The sequence below is a fragment of the Puma concolor genome, chromosome D4 (assembly GCF_028749965.1).
Source record: "Puma concolor isolate L17-30 chromosome D4, mPumCon1.1.hap2, whole genome shotgun sequence".
NCBI classification, from domain to species: Eukaryota; Metazoa; Chordata; class Mammalia; order Carnivora; family Felidae; genus Puma; species Puma concolor.
The window spans coordinates 32843942-32863720 of record NC_141679.1 but is presented as its reverse complement, the minus strand read 5'-3'; the positions used below and the strand labels follow the sequence as shown (position 1 = coordinate 32863720).

The following is a 19779-nucleotide window of genomic DNA, read 5'->3' as shown; positions in this document are numbered from 1 at the left end:
CAGTCCCCAAGCATAAGTTCCTAAGTGCAAGAAAGCTACAATGTGCCCTATGACAAACATACTAGGTTATGTAACTTCAGGCATAAGTTATAGTGCTGCTGGCATGGGTTCAATGTTAGTGAATCAACAATTATATATTAAATAAGGTGCCTTTAAAACAGAAATATACAGGGGTGCCTGGGTGGCTCAGGTGATTTCCCCTCAGGTCATGATCTCACAGTTGGTGGGTTTGAGCCCTGCGTCAGGCGCTATGCTGTCAGTGCGAAGCCTGCTTGGAATTCTCTCTCTCACTCTCTCTCTGCCCCTCCCCAGCTCATACTCTCCCTCCTCTCTCAAAAAAATAAACATTAAAAAAAAAACCAGAAATACACATAAAACAAGGTGATTGACATATAGCTCAGTTGACAAAAATGTGTGATCAAAGCCTCACAGAAATCTAACCCTGTATTTCCCCTCAGTATTCAGTAATTCAGTATTCTCAGTGACTTTATGTAACATAACTACCAAAAATCATGAGAATCAATTATATCTTAGCCCTTTGAATGAGACCATTCAGAAAAAGCCTCCACCCCTCAGCCCTGGAAGCCATCTTCCCTCCTTCCCTCAAGAATTTCTCCCACTCATGGCAGTGAGCCCAGGCAGCCAAATACTGCATACTGCAATTGACCTGCACAAGCTCCATTACTGCCCTAGGAACTCAGAATTGGGGAACAGAGGAAGCCATGAAGGGCTGGGACAGCCATTTTTCTTCCTTTTGCATAAACAGAGAATGACCAAAGGAAGGACATTAGCAGAAGGAAGTAGAATAGAGAGAATCCACATAGCCCCAGAGAGAGATTTGAGGGGGAAAAAAGGAAGGAAAGAAACCAAGCCTCAGACATCATAGGCATAATGGAAGTCATAGGGTAAACACTCAAAGAGTTTGCATCTGCAAGAGACTGAGTAGTCTGAAGAGCTGAAATCTACATTGCAAAAGGCATTCCAGATATGCTTTAAATTCTTCCAATATGAAGAGGCTTGAATTCAGAACTGGACAGAGTGTGGACCGAATTGGAGACCACAAGGTTTTCTTCTTACTGGAAGAGAACTAGCACAGGATATTTAGCTCTTAAGAACAGTCCTGGCACTATTACTGATCTCTGGATGACAACTAAGACAGCATGTTCATGGAACAAACAAATGCAGCAGCAACCTCCTGCACCCCAGATTTCAGCCATGGTGCTATGATCCCAGACCCTGATTCTTCAGTTTTCTATTTGTGGCAGAATGGCAGATCTGTTAGCAGCACCTCCAGCAGTAGTGTTCTGGGATATATCCAGTGCCTGCTCTCCAAACTTCAACAGCTCCAGTATCAAATCCATTTCTGTTTAAGTTACCCAGGGCAGTAGCCATAATCTGTCACTAAATCATGACTGATAAAATTATCAAATACAAGCTGATAACAATGATGAATGGAAAAGAAACCTGGTATACAAATACCAGATGTACGGGCATCCAACTCTTGATCTCAGCTCAGGTCTTGATCTCAGGGTCATGCATTCAAGCCCCACATTGGGTTCCACGCTGGGCATAGAGCCTACTGAAGAAAGAGAGAAAGAAAGAAAAGAAAGAAAAGAAAGAAAAGAAAGAAAGAAAGAAAGAAAGAAAGAAAGAAAGAAAAAGAAAGAAGAAAGAAAGAAAGAAGGAAGGAAGGAAGGAAGGAAGGAAGGAAGGAAGGAAGGAAAGAAAGAAAGAAAGAAAGAAAGAAAGAAAGAAAGAAAGAAAGAAAGAAAGAAAGAAAGAAAGAAAAAATACCAGATGTAAATCAAATGAATGTTTTCTTCATATCTGCTTGCCTTTTATTAGTAATCCTTTCTAACAATCAGTTCCTTGATATATCTTAATGAAATTAACTTGAATGACTCAAAATTCATTCTGTAATATTGAGTACAAATTATCAATTGAGCCACTAAACAAACTAACCAGCCACCTACAGCCACTTACTCTTAGTGGCCTACTATAGTAGAAGCTCTCAATAACCTTCTATTTCACAGATTTGCCAGATAAAGGATACACACTATATATTATCTCTGAAAAACACCACACAGTACAAACTTGAGTATGTTTATTATGTCTAAGTACCAGCTGAACTGCATGCTTAGCAATCAAGTGTTTATTTCCAATCCAGTTTATGCTACTTGTGCTAATTATCTGACATAATTAAATATTACGTAAATAGATAAAGTGTGAATACAACAATGTTATGTTTCTATAAGATTTAAGTTGAATTTTTTGGAGTGGTCCAGTAAAGATGAGATGATTTTTAAAAAAGGGAAGGGGGATATCAAATGAAGTGTGGGAATTGCAACAGTAAAAGGTTAGGGGGTAGAAGGATTTGTAAAATCTACGATTCCAGCTCATATTACTTCAAATGTTTCACTCACTCTGCTTTGAAAAAATAGAAACTGAAAGCGGTAGATGCTGTATTGGGTGTGGTTTATGCAAAAGAGGAAATGCAGGACTTCAAACTTCTTTCAAAGAAATGGCTTTGCCTTACAACAAAAGATAGGCAAATTACTGTACAAGTTTTAAGTAGAAATAAAATAATTGATGTATGTATCTTTTTTTATATAATAGGCATCTTTAACCAAAACAAAAACTACTCAATACCTTGGGAAAGAACCATTCTGTCTTATAATAATGAAAGGTCAATAATTGTCAAAAGTCTTTCCATATGGCTAAGGATAGCTATTTCCCTTATTTCTTCCACACTGCCAAGCCTCCATTCATGCCTTAGAAGAAAGTTAAATCAATGAAGGCGTCTAATGTGAGTTAAAGAAAAACACAAAACTTTGTGGGTTTATTCTTATACTTACTGCTATTATTACTTTTTTTTTTAACTTTTTCCTTAGAAGAACTTCAAACTTACAGAAAAATTGCTGGAACAGAATAAAAGAAAAAGCCTGCATATACTGCAGCCAGATGATCTGAAGCCAGATTCATCTAATAATATTTTACCCTATTTGCTGCTTTATCAATGTGTGTTCTCATCTCTCTTCTTCCATTAATATATCACCCACACACAATTTTTTTTTCTGAACCATTTAAGACTAAGTTGCATACATCATGGTCCTTTACCCCTAAAAACTTTAGAGTACATTTCCTAAGAATAGGGGTCTTACATACATAAAGTTTTCAGCTCCAGTAAGTTTAACATAGATACAATACTTGTATCCAATTTCTGTGTTCCAATTTTGTCAAGTGACCAAATAAGATACTTGACACCTTTTTTTCCCTCTAGTAGGGAATTCCATCTAGGATTAGAAAATGCATGTAGCTGTCATGTCTCTTTAGTATTCTTTAATGTGGGATATTTCCAGAGCCTTTCTTTGTCTTTAATTTTTTAAGCATTCAGTCATTTTGTTTTAACATTTAAATAGAACGTGTATTTGTTTTAAATTGAACATTTTCTGGGTGGCCCAGTCAGTTAAGCATCCAACTTCAGCTCAGGTCATGATCTCACAGTTTGTAAGTTCGGGCCCCATGTCAGGTTCTGTGCTAACAGTTCAGAGCCTGGAGCCTGCTTCAGATTCCGTGTCTCCCTCTGTCTCTGCCCCTCCCCTGCTCACGTTCTGTCTCTCAAAAATGAATATATGTTAAATAAATTAAATAAATAAATAAATAAATAAATAAATAGAACATTTTTCATCTTGGTATATTTTTTAAGCTAAGAATTTTTCCTTTTGTTGCTGGCATATAATATGTCATTAATTTTTAAATTGATCTCATATCCAGCTACCCTAGTCATCTCATTTCCACTAATTTGTCTATCATGTGAAAATTATCTGAGAATAGTGTTTTTTTGTTGTTTCCTTCATAAAACTTATTCTTTTTATGTCTCTTTCTCCTTCACTGACCTGTCTAGGACACCCTAGTGCTAAAGAGAAGTAATGACAGGGGAATGTCTTAATATACAGGGAATGCTTCTAGCCTCTGCAATCAGACAACACAAAGAAATAAAAGGCATCCAAATCAGCCAGGAGGATGTCAAACTTTCACTCTTCACAGATGACATGATATTCTATATGGAAAACCCAAAATATTCCACCAAAAGACTTCTAGAATTGATTCATGAATTCAGCAAATTTGCAGGATATAAAATCAATGCACAGAAATCAGTTGCATTCCTATACACCAACAATGAAGCAACAGAAAGAGAAATCAAGGAATCAATCCCATTTACAGTTGCACAAAAAACCATAAAATACTAGGAATAAATCTAACCAAAGAAGTGAGAAATCTATACACTGAAGACTATAGAAAGCTTATGAAAGACATTGAAGAAGACACAAGAAAATGGAAAAAGATCCCATGCTCCTGGATAGGAAGAAAAATATTGTTAAAATGTCAACACTACCCAAAACAATCTACATATTCAATGCAATCCCTATCAAAGTAATACCAGCATTCTTCACAGAGCTAGAACAAATCATCCTAAAATTTGCATGGAACCAGAAAAGACCCCGAACAGCCAAAGCGATCTTGAAAAAGAAAACCAAAGCAGGAGGCATCATAATCCCAGACTTCAAGCTATACTACAAAGCTATAATCATCAAGACAGTATGGTACTGGCACAAGAACAGACACTCAGATCAACGGAACACAATAGAGAACCCAGAAATGGACCGACAAATGTATGGCCAAATAATCTTTGACAAAGCAGGAAAGAATATCCAATGGAATAAAGATAGTCTTTTCAGCAAGTGGTGCTGGGAAAACTGGACAGCAACATGCAGAAAAATGAACCTGGACCACTTTGTTATGCCATACACAAAAATAAACTCAAAATGGATGAAAGACCTCAATGTAAGACAGGAAGCCATCAAAATCCTCGAGGAGAAAGTAGGCAAAAACCTCTTTGATCTGGGCCACAGCAACTTCTTACTCAACACGTCTCTGGAGGCAAGGGAAATAAAAGCAAAAATGAACTACTGGGACCTCATCAAAATAAAAAGCTCCTGCACAGTGAAGGGAACAATCAGCAAAACTAAAAGGCAACCAAAGGAATGAGAGAAGATATTTGCAAATGACATATCAGATAAAGGGTTAGTATCCAAAATCTATAAAGAACTTATCAAACTCAACACCCAAAAACAAATAATCCAGTGAAGAAATGGGCAAAAGACATGAATAGACACTTTTCCAAGGAAGATATCCAGATGGCAAACAGACACATGAAAAAATGCTCAACATCACTCATCATCAGGGAAATACAAATCAAAACCACAATGAGATACCTTACACCTGTCAGAATGGCTAACATTAACAACTCAGGCAACAACAGATGTAGACAAGGATGTGGAGAAAGAGGATCTCTTTTGCACTGCTGGTGGGAATGCAAGCTGGTGCAGCCACTCTGGAAAACAGTATGGAGGTTCCTCAAAAATTAAAAATAGAACTACCCTACAACCCAGCAATTGCACTACTAGGCATTTATCCACGGGATACAGGTGTGCTGTTTCGAAGGGACACATGCACCCCAATGTTTATAGCAGCACTATCAACAATAGCCAAAGTATTCAAAGAGCCCAAATGTCCACCAACGGATGAATGGATAAGGAAAATGTGGTATATATATACAATGGAGTATTACTCAGCAATCAAAAAGAATGAAATCTTGCCATTTGCAGCTACATGGATGGAACTGGAGGGTATTATGCTAAATGAAATTAGTCAGTCAGAGAATGACAAAAATCATATGACTTCACTCATATGAGGACTTTAAGAGACAAAACAGATGAACATAAGGGAAGGAAAACAAAAGTAATATAAAAACAGGGAGGGGGACAAAACAGAAGAGACCCATAAATATGGAGAACAAACTGAGGGTTACTGGAGGGGTTGTGGGAGGGGGGATGGGCTAAATGGGTAAGGAGCACTAAGGAATCTACTCCTGAAATCATTGTTGCACTATAAGCTAACTAATTTGGATGTAAATTTTAAAAAATAAAAAATAAAGTTGTGTGTGTGTATGTATATATGTATGTATATATATGTATGTATATATACAGGGAATGCTTCTAACCTTTAGTCTTCAAAATTCTTACTATGTATAAGTACCCTTTAACAGGTTAGAAAAGTTCTACTCTATTCCCTTCTCCAGGAGATTTTTTGTTGTTTTTGTTTTGCTTTCAAATCACAAATAGATGTTAAATTTCATCAAATGCTTTTTCTGTACCTGGTACAATGGATTTTCTTTTATCTATTATTGCAATTAAATATGATTCTAAAGTTGGGGCACCTGGGTGGCTCAATTGGCTAAGCGTCTGACTTCACCTCAGGTCATGATCTTATGGTCAATGGTTTTGAGCTCCACACTGGGCTCAATTCTGACAGTGTAGAAACTGCTTGGGATTCTCTCTCTCTCCTCCCTCTCTCTCTGCCCCTCCCCCACTCATGCTTTCTCTCTCAAAATAAATAAACTTTAAAAAATATATATGATTCTAATGTTGAACTAACCTATATTACTAGAATACACCTGATGCCATATCACACTACAATTATCTGTACTAATATAATATTTAAGGTTTCATATTCTGTCTTCCTAAGTGAGGCTAGCTTATAATTTTCCTTATTCACACTATCCTTGTCTAATGCTGGCATTAGGATGTATCAGCCTGAAAAAATGAGGCAGGCAGTGTTCCTAAAAGAGACAAACTTTGACTTTGTTAGGGTTAGAATTAAGTATTATTTGAATACTTTGTAGAAGTAGCCTGAAAAACCATCTGAACCTGGCATTTTCTTTGCAGTAAGACTTATAACTACAGAATCAATTCTCTTAAATGGTATGTTTCTACTGCTTCTTGTTTTGTGTGTGTTTTAATGTGTGTGTGTGTGTGTGTGTGTGTGTGTGTGTGTGTGTGTGTGTTTTATTGAAGTAGAGTTGATACCCAATATTAGATTCACTTCAGATGTACAAAATATTGATTCAACAATAATATATACATTATGAAATGTTTACCACAATAAGTGTAGCTACCATCTGCCATAATATTTCTACTCCTTCTTGAATCTGTTTCAGAATTTATACTTGTCTGGAAAACTGTCCATGCAAATGTATTTGCCTAAGTTTTTCATGGCCTCGTGTATAATAAAGTAGTCTTTATGGTCCTCATGCTATTCCTATCCATTGTTTTTTATCCAAGGTAAGAATCCACAGCTCCTATCACTCTCAAAAATATATCACACATGAGCCCAAAAAATAAGAGCTACTGGATTTGATCACAGCCACAGAAGTGAGCTGAACTGTGCCTCCATCAATAGCACAGTGACCTCACCTAAGCACCTCATCTTTGTTAATGTTAAGTCTCAGTAACCCTTAAACTTGGGAAATTGAACAAATTCAATGTTCCTACAACTGGTGAACAGTGGTTCCACCAGTCCTCTGAAAAATAAGAATGAAAGTGCTCTAATTTTTCATAAAGTTCCAGTTTTATTCTCAAAGAATGCTTTCTACTTTGTTGATATTTTTTGGACAGTAGGAATAGATAGTAAGTTTTCTTTGATACTTTTTTTTTTTTTAGAAAAAGTTGACCCAAAAAAAAAAAAAAAAGGAAAGGAAATTAAAAGTTGGCAAGCCTATGTCAATCCAACTTATTTTTTCAAATCCAGAAGTCTGGAAACCAATAAACTATATGATCTCTAACACCTTCATGGCCACAATGTTGTACGTAAGAGAGAGGAAGGGACAAAGGATAGAGGGATGGAAGGAACTAATTATTTACATTAACAAAGATCAAGTAACTTACTCAAGCTCAAGTTCTTATTTAACCAACACCTTCCTGATTTCCAAGCTTTTAACTCTACAATACCTCCATCCTCTATTTAAATAGATAAATCTTCCAAATGTAACATTCTTAATGAATCTTTCTCTCAGTAAAAATGGCTTCCAATTGCAAATCACTCTAACTTCAAAGCATGACATGTAAGATAACTAGTCCCATCATTTTCCTCCAAAGCACATAGATTTTCAGATCTTACTGCCTATCCCTCCTAAATCATTCATTCCATCAAATGACAGCTCTGTTTCTACAGCTAAATACAAAGATTAATCAAAGAAGTTGCCTGATAAAACTATTTAACTTCAAGGACCTGGAGGCAATAAGAAGGAAGAAAAAAATAACTTTCTTAAGAGAGCCATCTCGAAAGTGCAAAACACAGGCATTGACTACTGAAAGAGCTACACTCACTACAGAAAAGATAACAGAAGAGACTACAAAGTCATTCTGAGACAATCCCAAAAGAGGTATGTCCAAGCCAAAGCAGAAGGAAGAATCTTTGTATCACGTAATGGCAGAGCAACAGTTTACAATTAATTATCAATCAAAAAGATAACAAACTTACTCAAGGTCACATAGCTTTGAAAAGATAATTATAGATATTGCTGAGATTTTGCTGTAGAGGATTAAATGGACAGGGAGGTAGAAAGGGAGTCTGGGGTGCTTAAAATATGCTTCCATCTAGCTCTGGGTACAGAATCCAAAAGTAAAAAGAATTCCTCCCAGGATAATCGACACCTAGCTTGACCAAACTCAGAAGGAAAACAACAATAGTAATAAAAGATTGGACAATTGACCAACAATTCTTTCCCTTTGTCAGAAACTGAAAATCCAGAAGGCTAAGGAATCCTAGCAAAGTCGACAATACAAGACAGTATGTACTTCTGAGTCAAATTCAGGGTACAAACATAAATGCTATAAGAGTTCCTAAAGAAAAGAAAAGACCACAGATGGGCACTGTGGGAAAAGGCACAGTGAAGAGGTGGGTTTGAGATGGGCCTTTAAAATAAATAGCATCTGGGTCAAAAAAAGGTGAGCTGTCCTTCTACAGGAGATAGGGAGCACACAATAACACACTAACATAGAAAATAGTAACTCATTTAATCTTCCCAACAGCCCTAACAAGAGAAGTATTATTATTAACCCTATTCTGTAAGTGAGGAATTGGAAGCCGAGATCAACATTCTCAAACTTTTTAGTCTCAGGGCTCCCACATACTTCTAAAGTTTACTGAGGGACCCAATAATAAGAGCTTTTATTTTTGTGGCACAAATATTTACCAAAACCGAGGAGTTTCTTAAATTATAAATTAAAAGATAAATTTTAAATCCCCATATGCGTGAAACTTTTAAGATAAGTTTAAATTGTTCATCAGTCAAAGGCAACAATGGTTCCCAACCAGGGGTGATTTTTGTCCCCTTGGGGAAACTAACAATGTCTGTGGTTATTTTTGTTTGTCACAACCGGAGGAGTGTTATTGGCGTCTAGTGGGCATAGGCATTTTATTTTAAAAAATAAAAATATTTTTTAATTGAAAAAAATTGATAAAGCAAGGGAATACTAAACACAAAAATCAGGACAAGGTTGCTGAAGGAAAAAAGATGGGATACAAGAGCATCACATAATATCTAGATACATTCATAGGACTGTCCCCTGTCTTTTGCATGCCTCATGCATTACAGAAAAACTTTTTTACATTTATGAAACAACAGAAATGATATACTTCTGAAAATACTTAGAAAATTGAAAAAGATACTTTAAATTAAACCAAAAAAATGTTTTTTAATAAACTTCTATGCTAAAATCATTATTTAATATAAACAATCTTTTTGTAATACCAATCACTCCCAGCTTTTAATTTTAGCAATTCCATATTTTTGTACATTAAATGTACCAAAAGTAAGACAGACCTGCATGGCCAGTAAAGACCTCAACAGCTTTAAGCTGTTTTCTAACCGTATTTTGTGACATTATTTTAATTGAAAAGTCTGTAATTAGGCTCTGTGTTTGTATTCAAGCTCTTAAAGTGGCAATAAATTGCTTGGGTTTCCTTCTCTTAGTCTACTCTGCTATACAACCAACAACATAACTATAAATACCTTTAAATTTACAGATTAATAAAGCGTGGCTCTTTTGGTAAAATAACTAACTTTTAAATAATCATCAACTACAACATCAACAATGATTTTAACACTAAAAGATCATTTGAGTAGGAGCACCTGGGTGGCACAGTCAGTTAAGCATCCAACTCTCAATCTTGGCTCAGGTCTCGATCTCACAGTTGGTGAGTTCAAGCCCCACATAAAGTTCAGCACTGATGGCATGGAGCCTGCTTGGGATTCTGTCTCTCCTTCTCTCTGTACCCCTCCTGCTTGTGTGTGAGCTCTCTCGCTCTCTCGCGCTCTCTCTCTCTCTCTCTGCAAATAAATAAATAAACTTAAAAAAAAGATAATTTGTGTAGAAAATCATTTGTACACTAGGATAAAAATCTTTCCTAGCTATATGAACTATGTATCCTACCAATACTTTTGATCTGAGAGGAAATTTTGACATAAATGAATCATTAATGGCAGAGGAAAAGAAAGTTTACAAATAGCAGTGATTCTAAATAATAAATCTGTTTATCTAGAAAGTAGCTTATTGTGTTTCATAAAAGCAATTTCTCATATTGCAATGTAGGAAAATGTCAGATCTTACAATTCAATGTGTCAAAGTACAGAGAATACGGTCAAAGAAAAGAAAAAAACTCAGTATAAATGCAGACACAATGCTAAATCCTTTTGAGGAAAGTAAAAGATATTCTAAAGTAATATGGATATTACATTTAACAGTAAATTACCTGACAATGATCAAAAGGCAGAGAAAGCATCATCTTGGCATTAAGTTTTTTTTTTAAGAATAGAAAATACTAAGTAAAAATGACCAATATTTTCTTTACCACTGAACTCTCCTTCTAAACCTACTATTTTAAATTTAAAGCCAAACATAATCTTTAGCCTGTATATCAATAAAACATCTAAGCATGGAACAAAAAATGCTTTAAAAGTTATGAAGAAGGTAGAAATCATTTTTAAAACATTCAAATTTGTATCTGATTGAGATTCATGACCTTTACGAAAAGGGCTTAAAAAGAGAAATTCTAAAGTTTTCTAAAATTTGAGTTAAAAAAAAAAAACTCATTCTCTGTTAATTCCAAGTTTAGGAAAATCACAAAATTATAGTAAAATATGGGTACAGACAGTACCAAAAAATTATGCAGTCAATGCTAACTACCCTTTCTGCATGAATAGCAAAAAAGGGCTGTTCCCCTATGAGTGTGAATTTAGAAATCTGATTGGTTTTCTAAATCCCTATTATTATGCAGAAGGATTGATAAGGACACACAAAACAGCTAAAGGAAATAAAGCAATTTCAAGTTTGCAAAACTTGCACTGCACATAATTGTGAGTTCTAAGAATCTTGCAGGGCTTGGAGGGCTTGGATTGTCTCCGTCCAAGACCTGCAAAGGAGGGAACACTTCCTGGCACAGACAAGACCTACCTGAGTCTCCCAGGTCCCAATGTCCAGACCCAAGACACCTGCAGCAGTACCTGGGCAACTACTGGCCTTGTGTTGCCCACCGCACAGCCCAGCACCCTGAGGCAAGCTTGCTGGCCAGCCCCTCAGCTGATTTCTGAACTGCACCAACTGTGCAATTCCTGGCCTGGCGCAGACCCAATCAATGTCTGGGGTAGAACCCATATCACTACCACCGGCTCTACAGTAAAGCCCATTTTGCATATACATCTGAGATTACCTAAACCATTTAGGCCTATCAGAAGAACTCATGAGAGGCCAGGTAAATCACTCATTATTTGTTTCAAACATAAAACATCTAAATGCAATTTTATATGCAAACTCTGAAATTATTTCTAAAGATTCACAATCACACAAGCCATACATGGTATCAGCTATACTGAGCAGGGGAGCAAAAAGGATTGGAAAACATCAGACACAATAATCTAACACTTCTTACTTGTTTCATTATTAATGAATACAAAGAACACTATTTTAAAGAACCACAACAATTTGCACATTTTTCAGCAACTACCTCTCCAAAAAAACCAAGCTTACAGAAAAAGGGTTTACTATATTCTCATCCTGTATGCAATGCTATACCTCGCACAGGTATTTGTTGATCATATATTCTCTTAATCTTAATACCAATACAGGAATTCTTTTACATGCAAACACATCTAAACACATGAAAGTATTTTCAGTGTCTATTTAGATGAGTTTAACTTTCCTCAAAATCTCAAATATTTAACAAAACTATAATAATCACAAATATAACCATAAAAGCATAAAGGAAAATCATAATCTGTTACCCAATGCTTCTCCTTGACTTATTCTTTTTGAATTTTTATTTTATTTTATTTTATTTTATTTTATTTTATTTTATTTTATTTTGAGAGAGAGAGAGTAAGCAGGGAAGGGGCAAAGGGAGAGAGAGAGAGAATCCCAAGCAGGCTCCAGGCTCAGCATGGAGCCTGAGGTGGGGCTCCATCCCACAACTCTGGGATTATGACCTGAGCCGAAACCAGGAGTTGGATGCTCTGCCAACCAAGTCACCCAGGACTATCTTCATTGACAACTCTTTGAATAGTGAAATCTTATTAAAATGAATCTTAAGAGAAGGAAGGAAAAATAAGATAAAAACAGAGAGGGAGGCAAACCATAAGAGATTCTTAAATACAGAGAAAAAACTGAGGGCTGTTGGAGGGGTGGTGGGTGGGAGATAGGCTACATGGCACTTGTTGGAATGAGCACCGGGCGTTACATGTAAGTGATGAATCACTGGGTTCTATACCTGTAAACAATACTACACTGTATGATAACTAATTTGAATTTAAATAAATTTTAAAAAATAAAATTAATCTAAAAACAAAAACAAAAACCTTGCATTTGCTTGGTTCTCTACTGTGCTATAACATACAGTACTTCATTTTCATCCTTAAAAGTGTTCTAGCCAGCTGTGATTATTACATTTGAGAGATGATGAAACTAAGGCTCAGCAATGGAAATCACTCTCCTAAAGTCAGACAGCAAATACGTGCAATGAACTGACTACACGTTTAGTATTGCCAAGTATAACTGATCTCTTTGCTAGACTCCTCAGCTACCACAAAAAAATAAGCCAAAAGCCCACTAAATTAAGAATAAGCTTGCAGTGGGGCGACTGGCTGGCTAGTCAGTTAAGCCTCTGACTTCGGCTCAGGTCATGATCTCGTGGTTTGTAAATTCAAGCCCTGTGTCGGGCTCTGTGCTGACAGCCCACAGCCTGCTTCAGATCCTGTGTCTCCTTTTCTCTCTGTCCCTTCTCCACTCATGTTCTGTCTCTCTCTGTCTCTCAAAAACGAATGAACGTTTAAAGAAAATGTCTAAAAAGACTTTTTTTAATTTAAAAAAAGAATAAACTTGCAGTACCAAGCCCAGACGTTTTCACAGAATTATGCTCAATTTTTAAGAAACGTAATCCAATGTTATTTAAGCTATTCCTGAGCCCAAGAAAGAAAAGAAAATGTTTTAAAATTCTTTAAGAAGCAAGCCTAAATGGGTAAAAAAAATTTGACATACGGCCCAAAAAAACTGAGAACAATTCTATGTAAGAATCAATGAAAATTCTTTTAAAAACTGAGGAAGAAAAATCCAAGACCACATTAAAATAATATATCATGACTAAAAAAATCATCCCAGAGTACAAGAATGCTTCAATATTAGTACATCTGTTATATAATTTTTGTGTGCATGTGTGTGTATGGATAAATACATATAAATGTATGTCTAAACAAACACATATTCTCTAGCTCTGTTCGCTGAAAGGGCACAGGGGCAACACCCAATATCAATAACCATCTAGATCTTTGCTTTTAAATATTTGGGGCAGGAAAAGTTCAAGATAAGCCTGCATATCTCACTGTGCCCAAAAGGGAGGGGATGCTCAAAGAATGATGGGACATGTCAAAAGGACACAGAATCTCACATAAAGGATTCCCATGGGCCAAACTTATGACAATGTAAGCAGCAATATAAATAACAATATTAACAGATTATAACTCATTGAATAGCATAGGAAACCATAAATCCTAATAGATAAAAATAAATAAATTGAAAGCTTAATAAGGAGATAGATATTTATACAGTTTTTTAAAACAAAACAAAAAAACTTTAGCGAAACACAGAAGACTCTAGCATAGATCTTAAGCAATCAGAGTGAATACTACCAGTAACAGAACAAAATGAGATTGTATGCCACCTGATAAGATGTAATGAAAAGAATACAGTTCCACCTCTGTGACATTCCTGCCAAACATGCCTCAAGAATCTAATCACAAGGAAACATCAGAAAACAAAAATTAAAGGAGACTATAAAATAACTGGCCTGTAATCTTCAAAGGTGTCAATATTATGAAAATCAAGGAAAGACTAATGACTGTATTTGAGAGTGAAGGGATGTTTAAAGGACCTGAAAACAAGAAAATGCAATGCATCATTTTGGACTGGATACTTTCACTACAAAGAACATTACTATTACAAATGGTGATATATAAAGGACTAAAGATTCGTTGAAAGTAATATGTCAATGGTAGCTTTTTTATTTTGATGGAAATATTGTGTTTATGTGGATCTGCCTGTTTTAGGAAATATATACACTGAAGTACTGAGGAGCAATGGGACATGAGGCAAATTTTTCAAGGAAATAAAAGTTCTTTGTACAATAATTGCAACTTTTCTAAAATAATTATTTTTAAAATAAAATAAAAGAGAACAAAATTTAAGAAAATATGCAAGATCTGTGTAAAGATTTTTTTTTAATGTCCTTTCTAAGGACTTAAACACTTAAATGGAAAGGCATACCATATGCTGGGCAGGAAAAGTCAACATCTGAAAGATATTTCTCTGTTAGTCCATCTAAAGACATTCCCAATAAAACTATCAATAGGTTTTTGGAGTTTGACATATTAATTTTAAATTAAAAATAATGAGGGAAAATAAATAAGAATAGCCTGAAAAGTTCTGGAAATATGTTATAAAGCTACAACAATTAAAACATTGAAGTAATGATGATATATAAATAGATCGCTATACAGAAATAGAACCAACCTAAATCACTTTCAATATTGCACTGGTTAAATAAAGTATGGTACATGCATACTAGGTAATACTCTGCAATCATTTTAAAAAGAGGGATTTCTACATGTACTCATATTTTAAAAACCACATTCAAGTTATAGTGGTAAATGAAAAAATATTCAGAACAGCAAGTACAGATACTACGATACATAAATGTGTAAAAAAAAAATGTGTATATATACATATATATGCTTTACAAGTATCTTATATAGGCTGTATGGAATATCTCTAGAAAGCCCTAAAAGAAATCCTTTAACCGTGGTTAACTGGGGCACCTGGGTGGCTCAGTCGGTTAAGTTTCTGACTTCAGCTCAGGTCATGATCTCATGGTTCCTGAGTTGACTCCCTGCCCCAACATATCGGTGTGGAGCCTGCCAGGGAGTCTCACTCTCTCCTTTCTCTCTGCCTCTCTTCAACTCGCATTTTCTCTATCAAAATAAATAAATAAACTTTAAAAAAAAAATTTTTTAAAGTGTTTAACCAAAAAGAGGAAACTGACTGTCTGATGGCAAAAGTGAGAGTATGTACTTTTTACCTATTTATATCTTCTGAATGTTACACCTTGTTGAATACTTTGCATTGTCTATTTAAAATAATGTATTATATATATACACATACATATACATACATATACATATATGTGTATATATGTGTGCATGTATATATACACATATATGTATATGTATGTGTATATATACGTGTGTGTATATATATACACACATATATATACATACACATATATACATACACGTATATATACACATATATGTATATATATGTATATATGTGTGTGTGTGTGTATATATATATATATATATATATATAAAATATATTATAGTGATTTTTACTAAGTTAAATTATCAAAAAGGAATGAATTTCCCTATTGCGGGCCCAAATTCCACCTAATGAAAGCTGCCCTGAAAATTCAGAATTCTCAGTAAAGTGTCCAAATTTCAGGTGATAGTTCCTTTTGAGAGTTAAACAGATAAAAACAAAATGGGTGAGATAAGCAGACTGCAAAACAAAACACCTGCACCTTCAGTTTTACCCACATAGGGACGCCAGTGATCTTTCTAAGTATCTGATAGATTCTCAAAACAGAAAAGAAGGAACAAGCCTGATGTTGAATCAGAGAAAATATCCTTAGGACCAGAATTTCAACAAATGTCTGGTGAAAAACTAGTTAGAAGATGGAGATAAAGACAGAGCCAAAGTGAAGAATTTGACTTCTTCTTTAACCTCATTCAAAAGGAGGAAATGTTACTGCATGAAGAATGCTCTGATGAGAAAGTTGAGTACTCTAGAGGGTCAGAGAAGCCCAGCAGTTAAAAAAAATATATTGTTTAAACTACTCTTCAACACAACCCATGTCCATCTGCTGGGATCTGCCTGTCACCAAACGATGTGCTTTCCCAAAAAGCAAGACTTCCCAGAAAGAGCCATGAAGAGCAGACAATCATGTTTTGGATCCAGGTTATAGTTCTTCTTATGAGTCTGATCAGGAGGTGACACTGAGGACATTAGGCAACTAATGCCTGACATGCTCTAGATGAACTGGGAAAGTTCAGATTTCTGAACATGCCACACTAAAAATGAGAACAGAATTATGAAATCTCCTAAAAGTGCACACACACACACACACACACACACACGGTACTATCTTTCTAGCCAACTGCTCTTACTTTGGTATTTCTCTCTAAATTCAAGTTTCCAATTCCTCTTCTAGAAAACAATAAATCAATAATATTTAGTATATCTATTTTGTATGGTTATCAAATATATTTTCAAATGGATAAACTACTAAGGCTTGAGTGCTAAAGAAGTAAACAATTTCAGACACAGGTTTGGAAAAATGTACTGATGTTTACTGATTACACAACTGAACTGTCACTGTATGTTTCCTTCAATTTTGTTTATTAATTCTCACTATAACTGGACAAATTTAACAGAAAAAAGATATAACCTGCATATACATAATTCATCCAAATCCTCTCCATCCCTTTAATTCATGCCACACAGCAGAATTTAATAAGGGATATTAGGACTTTCCATATTATCATGCTATGGGCAACCATCAGTGAAACATTCATTATCAACATGTATGAGTAGGACCGGAAGAGACAGAATCCTATTACAGCAAAAAAGATGAACAAGGTAAGCTTCAATAATGTAAGCAAGAAAGGAAAAAAAACACAGACTAGGAGAAGAAACACGGATTGCTGTGCAAGACTACATATCATGAAGGTAGAATGTACATCCCACTTGGACAAAGGTCCCCAAAACAAAGCCACTAGAAACCTGGGCTCTATCCACCATTTATAAAGGTTTTATTTTTCTTGTTTGTAAATACCTAAATTCATGTTCAGGAAATTTGTTTCTCAACTGAGTCTTTCTGATTATAAATGCAACAATGTTCATTCTAAAAAAATTTTAGGAAGGAAAATCAAAATTACCAGTAATCTCACCACCAAATTAGCATTTCAGCATATTTTTTCTAACATATACACATTTATAAACACATTTAAACATAACTGGGCTCATGCAATGTATACAATTTTGAATAATGCCTTTTTTCATTAAACATAGGTTTGGGGGCACCCTGGTAGTTCAGTCAGTTGAGTGTCTGACTCTTGATTTCAGCTCAGGTCATGATCTCATGGTTTGTAAATTCGAGCCCCAAGTAAGGCTCTGCTCTAATAAGGCAGAGCCTGCTTAGGATTCTCTCTCTCTCTCTCTCTCTCTCTCTCTCTCTCTCTCTTCCCTTCCCCCACTCATGCTGTAAGTCTCTCTCCCTCTCTCTCTCAAAATAAATTTTAAAAAAATTTTAATTAAAAATTAATAAACAGGTTTGGAATAATTCTAACATCTTAAAATATTCATCCAAGTTACAAGCATCACATCACAGTGTGCAGTTAAAATAACCTTGGGATAAACACTTAGGTTATTTCTATTATTTGGTTAGCAAAATAGATGAGAGATCAATATTTCATTGATGGGGGCGATATAGCACCAAGCCTTCTTTGCAGAGGTCCTGGTAAAGTGAATAAATGAGAAACACAGCTCTAGTGATCAGCTCTAATGATCCACTGAACACGACATCCTTACTAAGCCAGCTCTTTAATTCATATTTTCACAAATACTTGTTTGCCTTGATTCCCTTGTTATCATTTTCAGAGTTTTGTTTAGTTTTTAACAAACTGAGAGAATGAAGTGACGAGCCTTAAAATTCAGAGACTTACCACACACCTGCAATGAGCTCAGCCAAGTAGAGAGAAAAGTACTGGCTATTTGTGGCCCAGAGAAACCTAGAGGATAAGGTAGAGTCAGATTTAGATTTTTCTCAACCTGGCTTTAAGCAACACTCCTTTGAGGTCAGGCCAGAACTTCTAAGTAGAACTAGCAATAGTGATTTCTTTTAATAGTAAGGATGGAGGATGGGACAACGGTATGTAAAGCTATATGCACCTGCACTTGCCATCAGACAAAAATTAGAAAATAGTAATTGTGTTTCAAAAAAGAGGGGAGGGGCTAATGTAAATGAGGCTCCTTGTAGAGCCTTAGAACTGTATTGTTCAGACAGCAGCCTGCAGTCCTACCCAATTGGAGGGCTATATCAATATTTTCAAAATATGTGATATAGAACAAAACAGAAAATATCAGAGGTGGCAAAGGTGGCAAAGTATTGTTTTGTGAAATTTTTGTTTCACTTTTGTGTGTGTGTGTGTGTGTGGTGTATGTGTGTTGGGTCAGGATGGGTAAAATTATTTCCTACTGTGTGCCCTAGTTTTAATTTCCTTAAATTTTTCATATATGCAGAAGTAATTAATTTGTACAACAAATGTTTGAGTAACTATATTATACAGTTGATGAGACAACGGTGTGATGGTATGACACAAGTGATAAAAATATTTGGGTCCCTGCCCTTGCACAATTCTTACAGTTTAGAAACCATCAAATAACCACATAAATATAGAGCAACAGTGTAACTAAACATTTACACTCAAAATAATCCTCTTTCAGGAAATGTTAGGGAATCACTTATCTATTGTGTCCATTGCTGTATGCTTAAGTGTTATGGAAGGAAACATTTAGGGAATTAAGATAGATTATCATTAGGAAAGCTGATTCAGGTTGAGGAAGAGGTGGGGGAGCCAGGTCAGGATTCTCTGAGGAAGTACATTCAAGAAGAGACTGGAAAGATGTACCAAAAAGAAAGTAGGAAGAAAGTGTGGCAGAAATCAGCAGTGTGGCAAAGGCCTGCACAGTTTGTGAAAAAGAAAAGCCAAAGGGCAGATAGGAAAACTAAAAACATCTAGATAAGGTTTGGGGGTTGCTTAGGATAGGAGGAGACAATGCAGGAATTTTAAGTCTCCTAAGAACAATGAGAATGATTCAATTTGCATTTTAAAAGATCATTAGTGGTGCAGAAATAGGAGGGAGGCTAGAGTGGCTACTGAGATGCTGCCAAGTAGAGACTGGAAGACTGATCTAACCTATTTAGGAAGCAGAAGTGACAAGGTTTGGTGATGTGATGAGGGCTGAGAAACTATGAAATACCTGGATAACTCGTAGGTTTCCTAAGTGAGCAGTGATAAGATGCATGAGAAACTCAGAGAGGCAGAGCTGAGAGGGAAGATCCTGGTTCAGCTGGTTACAGTTAACAAGTAGAGATGTCAAATTAAAAACTAGAACTGGGGGGCGCCTGGGGGGCTCAGTCGGTTTAGTGTCCGACTTCAGCTCAAGTCATGATCTCACAGTCCGTGAGTGTGAGCCCTGTGTCGGGCTCTGT

The 19779-nt window shown here is 35.7% G+C and overlaps 1 protein-coding gene across 19 annotated transcripts in view; it reads right to left on the bottom strand.

Moving 5' to 3' along the window:
* KDM4C (lysine demethylase 4C) overlaps positions 1-19779 on the bottom strand; it is a 440224-nt gene that overhangs the window by 415174 nt on the left and 5271 nt on the right. For 6 of the 19 annotated variants that reach the window (XM_086685231.1, XM_086685245.1, XM_086685246.1 and 3 more), the window contains exons 2-3: positions 18230-18295; positions 1480-1579 (exon numbers count right to left, since the gene is read on the bottom strand). The exons of 1 other annotated variant lie outside the window; for it this stretch is intronic. The gene's annotated coding sequence lies outside the window, so the exon portion shown is untranslated. Of the gene's footprint in view, positions 1-1464; positions 1580-18229; positions 18296-19779 lie in introns of all 19 variants that reach the window. 12 more of the 19 variants (XM_086685235.1, XM_086685249.1, XM_086685237.1 and 9 more) reach the window with 11 other exon arrangements.